Raw genomic sequence first — 19,820 nt, 5'->3', positions numbered from 1 at the left:
TGATCAATACTATTTTATATGATCAGAGGCACATAGGCCTTGAGCCTTCATGCTCTTCCCCTCAGAATACCCTCCTCTGGTCTCACTCTGTGTGGAGGCCTAGGCTGTCCATCACTTTTAAGGTTTAAAAAAAAAATCTTTGCACATACATGGGAAAAGCCGGAAGTCTTCCTGGAGGAAGGAAAATGCTGCCAGGTAAGGAACTCTCGAAGGTTGCCCTGGCGTCTCTCACCTTCTCACAGTCGGCTGGGTACGTGGGCCTTCTAGCCTCTTACCTAGCAATGGGGTCTTTCCTGATTTCTCTTCTTTTCCCAAAGGGCTCTAGAAATGGATTTGAGTAAATCTGATGTTTATTGCAAAGTCTAAATGTGCATGAACAATTGGAATTACCACCAACAATGAAAGCATGAAGATAAAGTACTTGGTGCCAAGACCTCACATCTCTTGATATCAGCCAAACGTAACTATGTTAGGTAGTGCTTACACCCAGAAAGCCACAAGGGGGAACTGGAAGCCACTGAAGCCACCACATCCATCTAAAACCCCACAAAGTAAAAGAAACCCATGACCAAGGCTCACAGCGAAGCTTAATGTGACTTAAAAAATTATTAAAAAGATTCGAGGTTAAAGAGCAACTTCCAAACTCTTTCCATACTATGAACTTCAGAATGGCTCTTTCCCACTCCTTTCTCTCCACCTTTGTGCCCCTTTCCTCCAATAATCTCCTGTGAAAACACTGATTGAGCTTATGCTAGGCTCATACTGGAAACCTAGGAGCGGCCCATAGCACTGCCTGACTGATGGGACATACGAGGCCCAGCTAGTGCTATATTCTGAGCTTCTCCATTTCCAGGCAGCTTGGAGGCCACCTCATTGCCTACACAACTGGATTCTAGTGAGGACCCTGCTCAGTACACACTTCTCCCCTGCTTCCCTTGCTAGGAGACTTTCCCACATCTCCAAGGGATCTGAAGTATGGCAGGGTGGTTCAAACTCAGACAATTTTCAACTACTTAAGTGATTTATAGTAATGCCACTTAGGTACTATCAGATGTGGGTGGGAAAAGAATTGTTCAAACTTCTAGCATTGATGCTTAGTTTTTGTTTTTATTTTTGTTTTTGTAGTACTAGGGTTTGGACTTAGGACCTTGTGCTTGCTAGGCTGGTATTCTACCACCTATGTCCTCAGTCCTTCTGGCTTTAGTTGTTGCAGTCATTATTATTATTATTTTGGATAGGGTTTGGGTTTTTTTGTTTTGTTTTTTGCTTGGGCCAGCCTGGACTGAAATCCCCCTATTTAAGTTTTCGTCGTAACTGGGATGGGTACATACCATTATGCCCAACTCTTATTTGAGATGGGGGGGGGGGGTGGTCCAGGTAACTTTTTGCCCAGGCTAGTCTCAAACTGTGATACTCCGGGCCCCTGTATCCTACTTAGCTGGGATTATAGGTGGGAATGCCATGTGCGCCCTCATTCATGGCTTTTGACCGATTGCCAATTAAATAAAGTGTTAAGGTACAAATCTTTCAATAGAAATGCATTTAGGATGTACAAAAAAATAAAAAAAACAACCCACACCAATTTCATAAGAGACAAGACAGTTGAACTATCAACCTACCAAACAGTTTATCCTGCCTTTTTCATTTTATGTACTTAAGTATCTTCTAAGTTATTGGGAATGGGGAAAAGAGCTTATAGAGACAGAAACTAAAAGCAAGTAGACAATGGGCTGTCAGGCCCTGAGGTGGAGAAGCAAGGCTGGTATGGGGCAGACTGGAGACACAGGAAGGGAAGAGAGGATGCAGCTGAGATGGAGAGGAGGCGAGATGGCGGAAATACTGCATATGATGCAACCTGGCTGCTGCCCAGCTGGCCTCCTCTGCCCTTTGCACTTGGTGATGCTTGAGTCAGATTAGTTCATTCAGCAAAATGTTCTTGCCTGCCAGCGTATCTACCCGAGGACACTCAAGATAAGCAAGATGGAGATGTTTATGTTTCTTTCCTGATCTTTTTTTGAGATTAGGTCTTGTACATGGCCAACACTGGCCTAGAACTTGCTACGCAGACTGTGTTGGCCTTGAGCTTGAAGTCCTCCTGACTCTGTCTCTCAAGTGCTGGGATTAGAGCCATACTCCACCTGCCTAAGGAGTGCCCATGTGTATTCAACATTTAGCTCCTTCTGAACTAGACTTAGGAGAACTTCTTTAAAATGACAGAATTAGAAAATAATGGCACAGTGGCTCATGTCCATAATCCTAGGTTGGAGTTCTACCACTTGAGTCACTGCTTTACGTGGGGCTATATTTTAGCTCATTCATCAGAGATAAGACTCTCACAAACTTTCTTGCCCAGGCTGGCTTCTTGCTGAGATCCTCAGATCTCAGCCTCTTGAGTAGTTTAGGATGGATTACAGGCACGAGCCATGGGTGCCCAGCCAAGATCTCTTTTTTTTTTTTTTTTTGGCCAGTCCTGGGCCTTGGACTCAGGGCCTGAGCACTGTCCGTGGCTTCTTCCCGCTCAAGGCTAGCACTCTGCCACTTGAGCCACAGCGCCGCTTCTGGCCGTTTTCTGTATATGTGGTGCTGGGGAATCGAACCTAGGGCCTTGTGTATCCGAGGCAGGCACTCTTGCCACTAGGCTATATCCCCAGCCCCCAAGATCTCTTTTTGAATGAGGGTAGCATGAGAAGAGAGAAAAAGTTAGAGAAATGGATTAGTTATACGTTTATTAGCTCCCCGAGAGTCACCCACATGTGGTCTGAATCTCCATGCTAACAGCCTATGTAGGAACCGCTGTTGTCTTAAGAACAGCCATAGTAGCATCTGTTAGTGAGATTCCTACAAGACCTAAGTGAGGTTATGCATCTAAAAGCATATTGTTTGTATATTAATTTCTACTGAAATCATAAAGACTTTTAAAAACAGTTTTTTCCATGTCTGTCAGTGAATACATTGTTACAACAGAAACAATCATGTGCCAAGACTTTATCTTTCTTCTCCTTTTCCCTCCTCCAGAAAGTCAGCCAGAACAGGTATAGAAATCACTTTAAAAATGCACCCTTCTGCCAGGCGCCAGTGGTTCATGCTTGTAATTCTGGGTACCCAGGAGGCTGAGACCTGAGGATTCAAAGCCAGACTGGGTAGGAAAGTTTGTGAGACTTTTCTCTAATTAACTGCCCAGAAGTGGATCTGTGGCTCAAATGGTAAAATGCCAGCCTTTAGCAAAAAAAGCTAAGTGATAGTGTCCAAGCCCTGAGTTCAAGTCCCAATATTATACTCCCCTCACTCCAAAACCCAAAAGCAAAACCCAAAAATATCCTTAGAAGGGAGTTGAGACAATGAAGCAATTCTGAACTGGCCTCTCTGAAAAGCAAACAACATACATCCCTAGCACTTTGCTTCACCCCGGAGTCTCAAAGAAAGCTGGCGCTTGCACAATGGGCATGCAGAGGTCTGGAACCCATTACAACTCAGTTCTCCCAGGCACGGGCAGCTTATCTCTTCCTCTGATGCTATCACTTGCCAGGGAAAGCTACAGACAAAAGTCAACTGTTGCGCCCAGCTGGAATGTGGGCATACTCTACAATGTTGTAATCCGGCAGTGCTCATGTCTATTGTGATAGGAATTGGTAGGAAGGCCTGAATCAGTATATTCTGCCTCAAGGGGAGAAATCTGGATTCCCTGTAGGAAGAGATGCAGAATGACTTCTTCCATCTGTGCCGTACTAGACTACCCAACAGAAGTGCTCCTACCAAGCAGGGCAGGAAATGGCTATCTTCAAAAGGATTATTTTTCCCTGAAATAAGATCACCACCACATAGACATAGATAAAGTTTGAAAAGGAAAGATATTCAGAAAGCAGAATCTTTCTGGTTACTTTGCAAAATTCTGGGGATTCAGATAACTATTTGATATAAAAAATTTTTAATCTAAGCCTTTCCTTTGAACTATTTAAGGCATGGTCCAAAAATGAATTCCCGATTTAAGGTTTGAATTCTACTAGTATTTAGATTCAGAATTCAAATGAGTATAGTGCTAGGTCTGACAGTTTTCTGAGTTTCTGCTTTTGATATTTTCTCTTCTCATATACAGTGTACTTAAAAGTTCTCTTCTTCTTTTTTCCATTGGTGCTATAAGAAGCCTGAGAGAGAGGAGGAGGGAGGGAAATGGGAGGATGAGAGAGAGAGATGAAGAAAGAGAGAGAGAGAAAAAAAATATATATATGATCTATGTCTAAATTTATATGCCTGGTTCCCCAGACAGAGCTGGTCTCTGAGGAACTAGTTCATATTTCAGGCACAGTGCTAGTCACTCGCTTCTGCATCTGGCCTCTAACTTTTCCTTGTGAAGGCCTGGTGAATGTCATTCAGGTGAGCCCTGGGCCTGGAACACACTGAATTCACATTTGCACCATCAATGAAAGACGTTGGATTTGTGTGCTAGCTTTTCAAAATACTAGACTTTCAAGTATGTGGTATTCAAACAATATGTTTTCAATGACTGGAATTCATCTTTGTTAAGAAGTTGGCTGTGAAGATTTGCTGAGGGATGCTACAGTCCAATTTCTTGTTGCACAACTATGTAATAAAGTTTAGATAAAATTGTAATTCTATGGGTTAAAGAATATTACCCAAATCTCAGGGTCTTGTGTGCAGAGACACATGATTTTTAAGAGATGAGGATTTAAGGGAAAAACAGATGGTTGCTGGTAGCTCATACCTATAATCCTAGCTACTGACAAGCCCAGGATATTCTTATCTTCAATTAACGAGCAAAAAGGTAGAAATTGAAATGTGGCTCAAGTGGTAGCCTTGAATGAATAAAAGTCAAGCAAGAGCTCTAGGCCCTGAGTTCAAGCCCCAGTGGCAGCCAAACAGTGAGGAAAGTCCAACATGAGTTCAGTGGGAAGTGACAACTCTGAAGTCAAGAAATTTTCTTGAGACTCATTTTCTTCTTAAAATATGTGTGTGTGTGTGTGTGTGTTTGTGTGTGTGTGTGTGTGTGTGTGTGTGCATTTGACAAAGGCTAGATAATGATTTAACAGGACTGTAGTTTGAATTAATACAGGATGTATATAATGCAGTTCAAAAATCAATACTGTGAACTCTTCATCAAATAAATGAATGAATGGATCCCTTGCACTTGAGCAGAGAAAGGTCATCAAGGGCAGCCTTCAATCATAGGCCTATTCAATTATGATTTGTAATTACTCAATGGCAGTCTTGTTACTAAGACATGAGGCCTTCAGTAAAATCAAATAAAGCAAAACACAAGCGCTGTCAGGGTTCTTTGGCTTTCTCTTCGCTAAGGCTTCATAGCAAAGTGTGCACAAAAAAAACAAAAAACAAAAAACTTCCTTCCAGTAGGCCAGGGGACCGCACCATCTTCTCAGCCACTGTGTGAAGACAGGAAGCCTTTTCCACGCTTTCATGTCCACAGCAGTTCTTGGTGGCTGTGCCACACTGACTCTCAAGGCACTGTGTGGGAAGTGTGCTTTACCTTGCTTTGGCAAGGTGTGGTAGGTTTGGCAGGGAAATTGGATTTCCAGAATATTGTTTCCAACCCAGGAAATGTCTCAGGTGGCTTGGTATGAGCACATCACTGCCAGTTCTTCAGGCTGGGGCTTGCTACCCACAGATGACATCATCTGCTAGCTCTCTTACTCTGGTGCCCGATCCTTCGATCCCCATCATGCCTGCGTCTCTCTGCGTAGTCTAATATAGCTGCTCTCAAATACACATGCTGAACCTCCTTGCCTGGAAGCATAGCAAAAGCATGTACTAATGCACATGTCAAAACCGCCACCGGATGGCAGGAATTCCTTTGCTGATGCTTCATTACCTGGAACAATGGACTCTGACTCTCTCACCACACTATGAGAACAGAACCCTTAAAGTTCCTAACTACAGTAGGAAAATTGTTTAACCCAAGTTGGAAAATGATCTGAGACCAAAGACTATCAAGCACAGATTTTAAAAGATGTAAACTTGTCTCTCAATTGAGCTTCACAGAAGACAAACTCCTGATCAGGCAGGGTCTATTTATTTATTTATTATATTTTGTGGGTACTGGGGCTTGAATTCAGGGCCTGGGCACTGTCCCTGACTTTTTTCACTCAGGCTAGTAGTGCTTTACAACTTGTGCCAAAGCTCCACTTGTGGCTTCTTGGTGGTTAATTAGAGATAAGAATGTCATGGAAGTTCCTGCCCAATCTGGCTTTGAAGCAATGATCCTCAGGTCTCAGACTCCTGAATAGCTAGGATTACAGCTTTGAGCTACCAGCACCTGAGCTAATTCATAGCTTTAAGTGATGGCCTGTTACTGATAAAAGTGAAATGACTTTTTATAAAAAATGAGCATACCCAAAGCACAAAACAGATGAGAAGATTAGTGTTACCTAAAGGTCAGAAGAAGATCCAAAAGTCATTAGGAGAGAAATAAAAGGCCCCTAAGATTAGCAGGGCCAATGATGTAACCACACTTTGTTTCAAGATACTCAGTCCATCATATTTTTTGCTAATTTTGAAAATGACTAAATATTAACAATGTACTTGTATTATTCTTTGGATATTCTACTATTACTTGGTTTAAAACATAACAAGCCAATAGTTGTTATACCATGCAGAATATGAGATAATTTACTATCAGGGTAAATTTGAAATACTTTGTCCTTATAAATGAAGAGAAATATTACAGTGATTCAACTGGCGCCACAGGGACACTGGACAAATATTTAAGAGTCCAGAATGATTCTCCTTCACTTTCATTTTCAGATTGGTATTTGGCTTAATAAGTCACCAAGTCAAAATGATAGGATTCAAAAATAAACACACAGAAAGCTGAGCTCCAGTCTGGGTGGAGAAGCCATATTGAGTTTCCATGGGACACTATAAACACCAAAGAAAACAGGACAGATACAGGGACCGCCGCTCAGTGCCCTCCCATCATGGCTGTTCCCTTTCCTCCAGCTGCCAGCCAGGGCCTGTGGCCTTGTTCTAGAAACTGCCATGTTGGCCACCCCACAGGAACCAATCAGATTCTTCCTCTGGAATTGCTTCCTGAAGAAAACTGGTCCTTGCAAGTTTATGTTATTTTTGTTTTTGTGTTGGTACTGGGGCTTGAACTCAGGGCCTGGGTAACTAACTGTCTTTAGGCTTTGAATCGCTATCCTCAGATCTCAGCCTCCTGAGTAGCTCGGGTTACAGGTGTGAGTCACTCTCTGGTACCCAGCTTGGTCTTTGCAATTTTTTAACACTTAGCATTATCCTGCTCAAACAATCCTGGGTTTGTAATCACTGTTCTCAATCTGACTTGTCCAGAATTGCCATCTGTGTTACAGATTTTGGAAAATTTTACTGTTGCCCTTGGTGAACATTTTCTTGTGGTCACATCACTGTGCGTATCTCAGAGGAGGCTGAGAAGAGAAACACAGTTGGACTCAGGAGATTCAAGTCCTATAATAACGGCACCCTGGGAAAGTCACTTCTACACATTTTAATACTTAAAATTCTACATAGTGAGGGTAAGGACAGCGTCCCAACTCGGTTTCCCAAAAGGAAGCACAAGTGCCCCAGTGTTGATATTTCTATCTTTATTTTGTCAGTTCTTAGTACTGAACTCAGGGCCTCTTCACTGAAGCTGCATCCAGGTCCTTTTGCTTTTTAAAGTTTCTTTTCTTGATAGGATCTTTTGCTTTGGCCTGAACTAGCCTTGGATGGAGACCTTCTTCCTGCCTTCACCTTCCATTCCTTTGGGATTATAGGCATGTGTCACTACACCTCGCTTGTTTTTGTGATAGAGTGTTGCTGGCTTTTTTTCAAGGCCCTCCCCCCCCCCAACCTCAAAACTATGGTTTTTCTGGCTCTGCCTCCCAAGTAGCTAAGATTACAGGTGTGCACCACCACACCTGGCTATCCCAGTATTTATTTTTTTTAATTTTTATTTATTTATTTATTTATTTATTTATTTATTTATTTATTTATTTATTTATTTATTTGCCAGTCCTGGGCCTTGGACTCAGGGCCTGAGCACTGTCCCTGGCTTCTTCCCGCTCAAGGCTAGCACTCTGCCGCTTGAGCCACAGCACCGCTTCTGGCCGTTTTCTGTATATGTGGTGCTGGGGAATCGAACCTAGGGCCTCGTGTATCCGAGGCAGGCACTCTTGCCACTAGGACATATCCCCAGCCCCATCCCAGTATTTTTAAATAAAGGGACACTTGGCCCTCACAGTAGGTGCTACACATCTCAACCTTGATATTCTTGTGATAGGTCTGAATGTAGGCTTTGAACACTCTTTTAATAAATACTAATTCCAAATAACTGTTTTAAATAAACTAGCAGACTATGTCATTCCTTTGTACCCCGAAGCAAAGAAACGGACCTAAGGAAAAGTTTAGCAGCTTCACATATCTGGAAGTTTCTTAGAGCATCAAGCACATACTGCAGAAGAGTTCTGGGAAGGCAGAAGATGAACTGATATTAAACAGTGTAACTTCTTCTATGCTTGCAAAATGACAGCGCCTGCATGTTGTGTATAAAGAAGGGCCAAGGAATTCTGGGCTTGGATAACTGCCGCCTTATCCCTAGATGATTTTTCTTCAAGGAGATGTGCAAATTCCTATGAACTATTCTGTCTTGCAAAGGGAAGCTTCCCCTTGGAAAAGCAATGGCTGGCTCCTTATCTACTGTCCCTGCGTGCCCTAGTGTCACTTGCCTGAATGGATCTGCAGTCTCTGGGGTGGACAGTGTGTTCTCAAACATTCCATGTTACACAACAACACGCTGTGAGGTGAGACCAGCATGGAGGACATGTGGATTCATTTTGCCTCTTAATAGAAACCAAAAATAAATCTTTTGAAAAGCCCACACATGTCACCTTCCATACAAATATATCCATTTTTAGTAATGAAGACAAGTAGAAAATGAGGCTTTACCAGGAAAAACCACACATTTTTCCAACTCTAGTTTGTAATCAATTCATTTGTGGCTTTGCTGGGCTAGGCTTTACTTCAATATTCTGTCCCTGGACAGATCTGGAAGTCAATTGCACAACTTAGGCAAATAAAAGAGATTGGCTTTACTTAAACTTGCCAAACAGAACCTGACACTTTTCACACATTATGTCTTCTGCCTTTTTTTTTTTTTTTGAGGCAAAGTCTGTCTTCCACATTTTGGAAGTTTTCTTTAGAGGTGGTCTCTTTATGTAGTTTAGCTTATCTTTGGACTCACTATATAGAGCAGGCTGGCCTTGAACTTGCAATTCTCCCTGCCTCAGTGTCTCTAGTGTTAGAAATGCAAGTGTCCACCACCACATTTAGACAAGTCTTTAATTATCACCGGTGTTGATCATCATTCCCAAGTTACAGCCTCCATTGTTTGATCTCAGGTTATTCCTGGGATGCTCAGATCTATACTTGCATTTACTCCAAGTAGCTCCATCTGCTCCTGTCCTTATGTTTGTGAAAGGTAACCCCATTTGCCCATTGAGGTAGAGCCTGGGGGATAACCCTATATTCCCCTGATTGCCCCTCCCTCCCTGGGTGGGACCCATCCCCAACCGCCAAGACCTTTCCCTTTCCCTGGCATCCATCTCTTTCAGTTCCTTTGCCTCAGGTAAGTACCTGAGATTATCCCACAGTGATGTCCTGAATATTCTAACCACTCCAATTCCTTTTCCTGTTTCCCAGCTGACAACTGGGCCCCAGAGCATGTCTGCAACAAGGATTGATTCAGTAGAGCTAAGACATCTTTGCTGGCCTCAACAACCTGGTAGCAGTGAGGTGTGATTAGTTACTACTCTAGAATGCAAAAGAGCATACAATTAAGAATTCTTTCACAGTAGCCAGGCATAGAGTGTAGTTATAGTATACACTCTTCTTGCTTCAGACTCTCAGCTACCTGAGGCAGGAAGAGCACTTGAGTTTGAGGCCAGCTTGGGTAACATAGCGAGGCCTTGTGTTGAAAATATACTAATGTATAAAAACTGACTTCCATAGTCTTAAATTCAATCAATAGGGAGAGTGGGTTAACCAATGAGTAGAATAGAATAAATTGGTAGACACTTGCTACTTTAGAGTCTGTGTGTGTGTGTGTGTGTGTGTGTTGTGTTTGTGTGTGTGTGTGTGTATCAGCATTTCAGAGAAGGGACTAGATAAATATGCTAATTAAGATATTATTATTATTATTTGTAGAATTGAGAATTGAATTTAGGGCAAGACAAATGTTTACCACTTCATCCACACCCCTAGCCATTTTTTGCTATATATATTTGTTTTTTTTTTTCCAGATAGTCTGTCCCTTTTTTGTCTGAGCCAGGTTTGGACCTCAAATGTCCTACTTACATCTTCTACATACTGGGACTACAGGTGTATATCTCCATGCCCAGCTTGGACAGAAACTTTTCAGTGAAATCGCAGACAAGTATTTAGGAAGTTTGTCAGAGTAGTCAATGCAGAGATGCTGACTATATACGTATAACTTCAGAGTTCCACTATAAGTAAATGGCAGACAAATAACTCTTAAGTGAGTCCCTTTCCTTAAGAGTGAACTAGATAATTATAGAATCCTGAGCTCTACTATTTCGTAAACTCTCCCCCAATACCCTCTTCTAATCCACTCTCAGCTGATGAGCACAATGCCTACTCCACCTCTGTATACCTCTGCACATCTACCCGCATCCTCTGTCTCCTTCCCACATCGACAAAAGAACCCTCTTTGTCCTTTTAGGCTAAGGCAAGCCCTCTGTTGACACAACAGAGTCCAAACTTCTCCAGGATGTCCCTCTAGCAGCTACTCCTAAATTCTCATCTTTCTGACCTCTAGATAGTCAAGGTCAAGACCTTCATGAATTGCTCTTGATAGCTTTTATCACTGGCTGAGTATTTCACTTTCTTGATTACAAGACTCTTTGGCCTGTATTTTTCTGCCTTGCTGAATTGTATCCCCAATGTGGCATTTCTATACTCTCCCTGGGTTTATTTTTCCTGGTAGTACCGAATTCATGTATAGTTTATTGTAGTTATGGTTTGTCTCCTACACTGGTGTACACAGGGCCCACAAAGACAGGACCTTTGCAGTTTGTCCATTTGATATATGGCTATATGGCTTTCTTCTCATGGAGCAGCTCATTTAGCTGCATGACTGGGTCATGGGACTTGCTCAACACTATCTGTTACTTTATTGAGGTCCCGGCCCCTCCATAGCTGAGGAAATGTGTGACTTGAAGGAAATCATATCTTACATGCCTCTCTCTCTCTCTCTCTCTCTGTATGTGTGTGCCAAAACTGGGTCTTGAGCCTGGGTGTTGTCCCTTAGCCTTTTCTACTCCAGACTGGTGCTCTACCACTTAAGCCCCCACTCTATTTCCAGTTACTTATTTATTTGGTGGTTAACTGGAGATAAGAGTCTCACAGACTTTCTGTCAGAACTGGCTTCAAGCTTCAATCCTCAGATCTCAGCCTCCTGAGAAGCTAGGGTTACAGGAGTAAGCCCCAACACCTAGCCTTCATTGATCATTCTTGAAACAGATTTATTACATGAAGCTGTGGTAAGGATTAAGTGATATAAAGGATTTAATACATTAACTTTTTTTTGGTGTAATGTAAGTGAACAAACAGAATACATTCCACCATTAACTAGGAGATCACAATACTATTTCAGCATCTAACTTGATCATAAATCCACGCAACCTTAGGTTGGTATGTGTTTGGGAATTTAGCATATTGAAATGAAGATGCCTCTTCCTTTGTTTTTCACCTACTATTAAAGATCCTATCAAAAATCTAGTCCTGATTTAAAAAAAAAAACACAATATTGAGCACATACTCAAGTAGTTCTTTGTTCTAGGTTCTAGAGTGAAGCTTTGTTTTATAAGGATGCACTACAAATTAATTGGGAGCTCATGTAAATAAACAAATCATTCACACCGAGTCCCACAGGTGATGGCAACAGACATAATTTCTTATTCCTCATGCCTTCTCGCTTCTCTCTCTCCAGTTACTTCCAAGGAAGTTACTGCCAGGCCCCCTTCTCCCTGCCCTCCCTACAGCTTTTTTTAAGGTGGGGTCTGTGTTAGTATACAGGACATGAAAGGAAATGTATCTCTGTCCCTTTACTTTTCCTCTTGGGGTTTTAATGGAAAAAAAGAAGGCTGGTCCCTTTTGCCATTGATGGTGGGATTAAAAACCTTGAATCGCTCCCATTGGAGCTGAGTGAATTTTCCCACAACAACCATATTATATATAGTGGCTCCGTTCTATGGTGCTATTAATAAAGCAGAACACTGTGGCTACCAAATGAGGCTGGCCTGGGAACCTGACCAGTAACTGTGACAGAGTTTCCATGACCAAGTGTGTTCTGAGTTCGAGGGCTGGGTGACACAGATCCACACACAGAACCCAACCCATGGAAAAGCTGAGGGTGGCTCTCTCTACAGATTGGATCATTTCAGAAAGACCTCATCCAGATTGTCATGATAATAGAGTGTCATATTGGATGGCCTGAGGAGACTTCATTTCTATTTGAATGGGACCCCTGACCCCAGATCTGTAATTCCAGCATATGTGGCAGTCACCTCCAGAATCTTTGTGAGAATGAAGGACCTGCTGATTATTATTATTTTTTTCTTGGTGCTAGTATGGGGGTTTGAACTCAGGGCCTCACATTCTTGCTTGGTTTCATCATTTAGGGCTAACTGCTATGTCACTTGAGCCATTTTTCCATTTCCAGATTTTTTTCTGGTTAATTGGAGATAAGGGTCTCATGGACATTTTGGTCCAGGCTGTCTTTGAACTATGATCTTCAGGTCTCAGCCTCTTGAGTAGCTAGGATTATAGGCATGAGCTACGCATGCCCAGCATAATGGTTTTTTAACAAGGGCTGTTTCTCTTCTCTCCCCTCCCCTCCCACTGGTGAAACTCATGTCTATTCCTTTTACTTGGCTTTGTGAATCTTCTTACAAGTCTATTTTTAACACTTCTATATTTTTAAAAATGCAAAGTTTCTGCCAATAGAAACCAGAAAATGGTTACTGCTCATTTCTTCTGGCTGACACACCTTGTCTGCAAATGGCAATGTCTCCCTCAGGAGGAAATCTTTTCCATCCAACAAACCTTTCTCCCTTCCAGCAATCAGTGCCAGGCTGTGAAAATCACCAGCTTTGCCTGCCATGGAGGCAAAGCTTTGGCAGCTTGGGCATCGTCCCTGGAGTGAGAAAGACTCCAAGCTCACATTGGCTCCCCATCCTACATTTTCAGTTTGTTCCCTTGAAGTCATTCTCCAAAATACGCAAGCAAGAGCAGCTCACCTAACCGGAATGGCTCATGTTACCAATTATGGTTAGCCTTAAAGAACATAATAAATAGACAGCTCAGATTTGCTGTCAGGAAGAGATCTGTGCCTGACATCAACAGCTGGACAGAAAACTGTCCTGTCACCAGCCTCACAATAGTGTGTCTCCCTCCCTACCACTTCCTGTGTGCTCAACTCCCATGTTATCCCCACGCCTTTTCTGTAACAATGGGTCATGCTTTCTTCTATTCATTGGATCTCCTTGGAGGAAACCCTTTTCACCTTGCATCTATTCTTTATCCTGACTTGTAGATACAGAGCTTCCCTGGAAAAAATCGCTTGACTCAGTGCTATGTGAAAAGGCATCTCTAGAGCTAGAAACTTGGGAGGACTGAACTAAGAACTGATCATCTTGTTCTGGAGATAACCCCTACCACCCCTATGCCTTTCCTCAAAGTCTAGTAGAGTCCATTTCTTGCAGTATGTCACAAAAGAATGACTCTGGTGTGGGCTAACAGGTAAAAGATAATTGGAGCACTCCTTAAATAAATCATTATTTACTTAGGGCTTCTTCTAGTTACTTAAGAAGCTTACTGGGAAAAAATATCAACGGATACATTATTTCTGGGGCATAGTGAACTTTTAATTACTCAAGGGTTATCTAGAGTTTCAGAAACAAATGCTGAAAAAATAAGAATACATTGTGACACAAAAGTGTTTATGTGAAAACACACACAAGAGATGGGTTCCTGTGATCATGAAGTATAACCCGACAGAAGGGGAAAATGAAAAATTCGTTGGATAACTAATGAAATGAACAACTTCCTCCTGAAATCAGGCTTTGGCACTTTGAACCAAAGAAATTTTTCAGTAATTTTCAGGAAATGCTTTTTGTTTCAGTGATAATGAGTAGCTTCAACTTGATGAGAGCTACAGATTTCCTATAACCTGGGGAAAATAATATGTTGGCAAAAAAGAAGCAACTCCTCTCAAAAGTAGTATAAGCAATATAGATGATGACAAAAGCAAAAAAAAAATACTAGCTTTAGGCCTATGAGGGAAACACTATAAAAATTTGAAGGTCAAGCACACTGCCTTGTAATAAAGTTCTATTCTTTTTTTTTCTTTCTCCTGATAGAAAGCTTAAAACGAATCAGCTGGAAACTTTAGAGCTCCTAAGAATACAATGAAGCCTTAACAAGGCTACTATAAAGTGAGGCATCTAACTAGTGTCTACTAAAGTGAGTGTCCTCACTGGGACCTGCTGGGAATGCAGTCATGACATCATTGCAAGGTGAGCCATGGAACCACTGCCCGCTATCAGAATGTTACGATTCCTGGACTTCAAGAACCACAGAAATCAGAGCTACATTGTTTGCCACAGCGCATCCAGCTTTCGCAAAGCCAAAGACTGGGTTAGGATGTGGGCTTGTTTTGTTCCTCACTGCGCATGCTCAGTCTCTCAAGCCAGCTGTCCCGGGTACGGCACCGCCCACTCCCATTCATTTTACTGAAGAGTATAAGCGCATGCACGCGAGCCATGTGCACACACGAATCAGCAGGAAAAAAAAAAAAAGTCTTAGGAATTAGTTGAAAAATCCATTGCTTATGTAGCTCTTGTCCACTCTTACCAGGTTTATTAACTACCTAGTTAAAAATCCTACAAGCACTCCAAAGTACAGAAGTACTTTCACACTCTTATCTATCAATCTCAACAGCCTGGGGAGGGGGATCAAATCCCATTCAAACCTCTTATCACTAGACCAAGTCGTGGCTGGGAGGGAGGGAGACATAAAAGGACACAGAGAAAGATGCCACCTTGGAGCAGCACCCTCCAGAAATAACCCATCTGTGGACGAAAGGAGCCGGCCCACTTTCCCTCTGCAAGTGGCAGCTCTTGGGCCAGCGCCCACAGTAGCCTTCAGGACTTGAATCAGGCCAACGGTTCTCACACCAGGCTGGGCTGCGTCCAGGGCTGGCGAGGCCGGGCCCAGGCCAGGCGGGCCGGGGGCGGGGCAGCAGTGGGGTGCGAGGGGGATGGGGGGGGCTGCTGCCTCTGGAACACACCATCGCCACCATTCCACGCCGCAGCCGCAGGGTCTAGCCCCTCCACTTCGCGTGCTAGTTCTACTTCGGAGGCTCCAGAGGAGCCCAGGGCTCCTGGAAGGTTCTGGGGTCTGATGAACATTACACAAGTCTGGTGTTTCCCAGAAAATGGGGCTTGGCTTGTCCAGGCCTGCAACTCACTGCTCAAGACCTAACTCAGCAGGGTGGGAAGATGACGGCTCATCCACATCCACGCAGACCCCAAGCGAGGCAGGCTGGCATCCCCAGGGCGCCCCCCTCCCCGCCCCCTTCAGCACCCAGCGCCCAGCAAAAAAAAAAAAAAAAAAAAAAAAAGTCCCAGGCTTCAGTGTGCGAGCCAAGTGACCCCGCTTCTTTCTGGAGTCTTGGACCCGTGCGCCCTACGGTGAAATAAGGCAAAAGGCGGGAAGCCCCCCCCCCCCACCATCCAGGCAGCCTGCTTCCTTCGGGCCCTGGGGGAAGCAGAGGTCTGCACCCCAAATTTCGAGTGTCATCCACCCCACGGAGGACCTGTCCGGGGTTCAGAGACTGAGTCCAGTGGGCTGTGCCCCAGCTGGGACCCGCGCAGCTAACAAAGCGCCCGGGGATTTGGAGGCAGCGCTGGGGGGGGGGGGGGAGGGCATCAGCCGGCAAGCTGCACCTACGAGGTGAGGGGCACACCCCCCCCCCGGGGGCTGTAAGCCCCCCACGGTATGCAACAAACTTCCCGGGAATGGCGCCACTATAAGGAGTCCCACCGAAAACCGAGAGGTCAGGCTTGGGGAGGGGGGCGCAGGGTCCCCCGACTGGGCTCGGGTGGGAGGGACCCCTCCTCCTGTAGCCCGCTGCCAGAGGATGAGGTCATCTTCCCCTCCCAGCCCCCACCCCCCGAAATCTGCCTTCTAGGAGTAGGGCCACAATGAAGTCAGAGATAGTGTCAGAAAAGTTCCAAGAGGGAGGACCGCATCGCCTCGAGTCCCGGCCCGGGTCAGACGATGCAAACGCGGGCATCAGGAGCCGGGCGCTCAGGGGTTTTGTGCTCAAATCACCGGAGCGAGGGAGGGGATTTCTGGCCGGAGACCACCCCATTGCCGGGCGTCGGCATTGACCCGCTGCTCCGCGCCCCCCACCCGCCTCCACTTCCCCCTGAAGCTCTCCCACCCCGCACCCCCTCCATCCTCTTTCATTCAAACCTCCTGTCGCGGACTCCAGCTCCTCCCTTGGGTGTCAAGGGCTGTCCTCGGGCTCCCCGATCTCCCGTGGGTGCAGTGCGGGGCGCACGGGTGGGCGCTGCGGGCTCCTCCGGCGCGCGCCGGGCAGGTACCGGCTCTATATAGCGCCACGCCGCTGGTGACTCAGTGAGTCAGACAGCTCAGCCCGCGGCCTTCAAAATAAGAGTCCAGCGGGGTCTGCGGCAGCCGGGCGAAGGAGGCGTGGCTGGGGCGCTGGGAAGCGGGCCCCCAGGTTAGGAGGGTTCCCGCCTCCTCCTTCTAACATCATCCCGCCCCTTGATTCTTTCTAGTCACAAGTCCCATCCTGGGAGAAGCCAAGTTGATAAATCTGGCTTTCCTGGAACTTTCATGAATTGATAAGGGGAAAGAAGTTAACTTTTCTAGGCCAATAAGGCATGTTGGCGGGCTGTTATGGGTGATTTTTTTTTCTTCCTTCCTTTTTAATGCTGTTTTCCTTGTATAGACAGAAAAGAGGAGTTCTTGGGACATTCCAGAAGAAAGGAAGGAAAAGGTCGGGAGGATGGAAGAAGCCCCAAAGGAAGGTGGGGTGGGGGAGGCCAACCCCGGGGTAGATTTGCCTAGACCGGTGAAATGTGCAGATTTAAATGGAAAAAGCACACACCCATCCCATGGTATGTTTCTTTTCTAGATTTCCGAAGAATATTTTCCTGGTTTCCATGAATGCATTTACTCTGCTCCATGCATAAATGAATGGATAAGTTTGGAAGCGCGTGAGGCCAGAGGTGCATCTTATTCCCATTAAGCAAACTTCTAGAACCAACTCCCCTCCTTCTACCTCCTGTTCCTTTTCTGTCATAAACCCCTGCAAGCCCAGGTCACTTGTTTTAAACTTTTACACAGAGGAGATTTATGTACAAGTATTCTAAAGGAGGAAATTGGACTCATTACATTCCAGAATTAAGGTTGGACCCTGGTGGCTCATGCTTGCAATTTCCTAGCTACTCAGGAGGCTGAGATCTGAGGATCATGGTTCAAAGCCAGCCCAAGCAGGAAAGTCCAGGAGACTTTCATCTCCCATTAACCATTAACCGGAAATGGTACTGTGGCTCAAAGTGGAAGGGCAATAGCCTTGAACAAAAAAGCTCAGGAGTAGTGCCCAGGCTCTGAGTTCAAGCCACATGACCAACAAAATAAATAAGGTAAAATTCCAGAACTAATTTCTTATGACAAAATTATGACAGATTGTGGGCTTAGCCATAAATCCTCTCACCACCTCAGCTAAGCGCAAGACTAAGACTAAGGCTGGCTCTGTGAATAATCCTCTGGTAGCTGGGCTAGCACTCACATTCCAGTTCTTTCTGATCTGTTTCTCCTGCAAGAGGGTGTATTTCTTGGCCACTAAGACCAACTTTGGGACACACAATAGGCCATCAGTGAAATGAATGAAGAGATGAAAATATATGAACATGTATTGAACCTGTATGAGCCCCTTGTAGGCCTTGCTAAGCCACAGGATAAGCCATTGGAGTCGCAATCCAGGCAAGCAGGCATGGCTAGGAGGTTTCTGTAATCACCGGGTAAAAGCTTATAAGTACCAAGTAGATCTGAATAGCCAGGAGACTACTAGTTTAAATGGCCTAGTAATTTGATCCTTACCTTTGTTCCTGATATACATAACAGGGTCTGTAGGCTTACAATCCTAAATTAGATTCGTTTCTACCCACTTTCTTTTTCTTTCTTTCTTTTTTGTTTTTTTTTTGCCAGTCCTGGGCCTTGGACTCAGGGCCTGAGCATTGTCCCTGGCTTCTTTTTGCTCAAGGCTAGCACTCTGCCACTTGAGCCTCAGCGCCACTTCTGGCTGTTTTCTATATATGTGGTGTTGGGGAATTGAACCCAGGGCTTCATGTATAAGAGGCAAGCACTCTTGCCATATTTCCAGCTCCCACTTTCTTTTTCTCCCTCAATCTCTATATTGCTTCCTAGATGAAAAATGATGTCTGCAAAAATATTCAAACCATAAACCAGAAATGAATGTCATTCATTAATTTTTACTCCCAGAAGTAAACACTATTAACTGAGTATACTTTTCCAGGTTTTTCTGTGTGTAGCTAAATACAGATCTAGAACACAGATTAGATCATCGTTTACATATGTTTCTGAAACTTTTTTTTAAAGCTAACAATATACTATAGTTATCATCCTAGGCATGATATAACACCATCGTTTTCAATTTCATAGAGGGCAATAGGCCAACATTTCTCAGGGTGTGGGGAAAATGTAAAAAGTAGGAAGTGCAGCCTTTCATGAGGAAACTTGGCCGTTTCTTTGAATTTATAGTTCGTCATTCCCCATCCCAAGGCCTTTGGAGGAGGCAGCAATGACATTGATGTCACTTGACATCAGGTGGCAGGGTTTGCTCACAGGTTGCCCTGTGACACTGAAGTACCGGCTCTAAAGTGAGAGGGTTTATGGTCTGTGTTATGAACTGTGGAACTCTGATGCTTTCTTACTTCCATAGTAATGGGGTTCATTTGCTGCATTTAAAGTCACAGTTGTTAAATTTTGGGGACTTTAGAATATGACAACAGAAAGAATGAGCTGACAGGCATCAGTTACCATGACCATCAGAGTTTCCCAGCCATGGGAGAGGGAGTGAAGAGTGGAAGAAGGGAGAAAGGTTGATGAGGACAGAAACATACTCATTTATCAAGAGCAGAAAGATGAGCCTTTAGAGCTGCCATCTCTCAACTCACCTTCTCCTGAATACAGTTGCCTCTTAGAATATCAAGTCCATGTGGGCCCGTTTTCATTTTCCAACGTAGAAAGCACAGAGGATGTTAGGGGCGGATGCAAAGCATGGACTATTGTAATGTTTTCTCCTTTTTGTTTTATGAATGAAGTGTGGAAGATGTGGTCATAGTTTAGCTATCATCTTGGGCAATGAGAATTTCTGCCAAGCATTAAAAAAATACTCTAAACTCCTTTGTAGTATAAAGTTTTCATTCCACAACTTCTTCTTTTCAGGCTTCTCCCCTCGTTCCTCCTTAGTTCAAACTCCAGCTATCCTCCTGGGGTTAAGCACTTCCATCTAGCTGAAATGTGCACATTTAATTTGTAATAAAGCATTTGTCTGATTTTCAAGGTGTGTTTGGAAAGATGTGGACTGGGTGAAGGCAATACTTTGAATCATTTGTTCTTTTTCTTACTCATATTCTCATAAATGACGACTGTGTGTGGTAAGTGGTTAAAAGCGAAAAGGGAAAAAATAGAAAAGC

The 19,820-nt window shown here is 44.1% G+C and overlaps 1 protein-coding gene across 2 annotated transcripts in view; it reads right to left on the bottom strand.

The window, feature by feature from the left end:
* The window catches only part of Palld (palladin, cytoskeletal associated protein), a 321,948-nt gene that overhangs the window by 52,334 nt on the left and 249,794 nt on the right, over positions 1-19,820 (bottom strand). The window contains exon 1 of one of the 2 annotated variants that reach the window (XM_048330860.1): positions 16,546-16,701. The exons of the other annotated variant lie outside the window; for it this stretch is intronic. The gene's annotated coding sequence lies outside the window, so the exon portion shown is untranslated. Of the gene's footprint in view, positions 1-16,545; positions 16,702-19,820 lie in introns of those variants that run through there. 2 annotated transcript variants of the gene reach the window in all.

Source organism: Perognathus longimembris, chromosome 21 (genome assembly GCF_023159225.1).
Source record: "Perognathus longimembris pacificus isolate PPM17 chromosome 21, ASM2315922v1, whole genome shotgun sequence".
NCBI classification, from domain to species: Eukaryota; Metazoa; Chordata; class Mammalia; order Rodentia; family Heteromyidae; genus Perognathus; species Perognathus longimembris.
The sequence above is the reverse complement of the archived record's forward strand: the minus strand, read 5'-3'. Positions and strand labels throughout refer to the sequence as shown.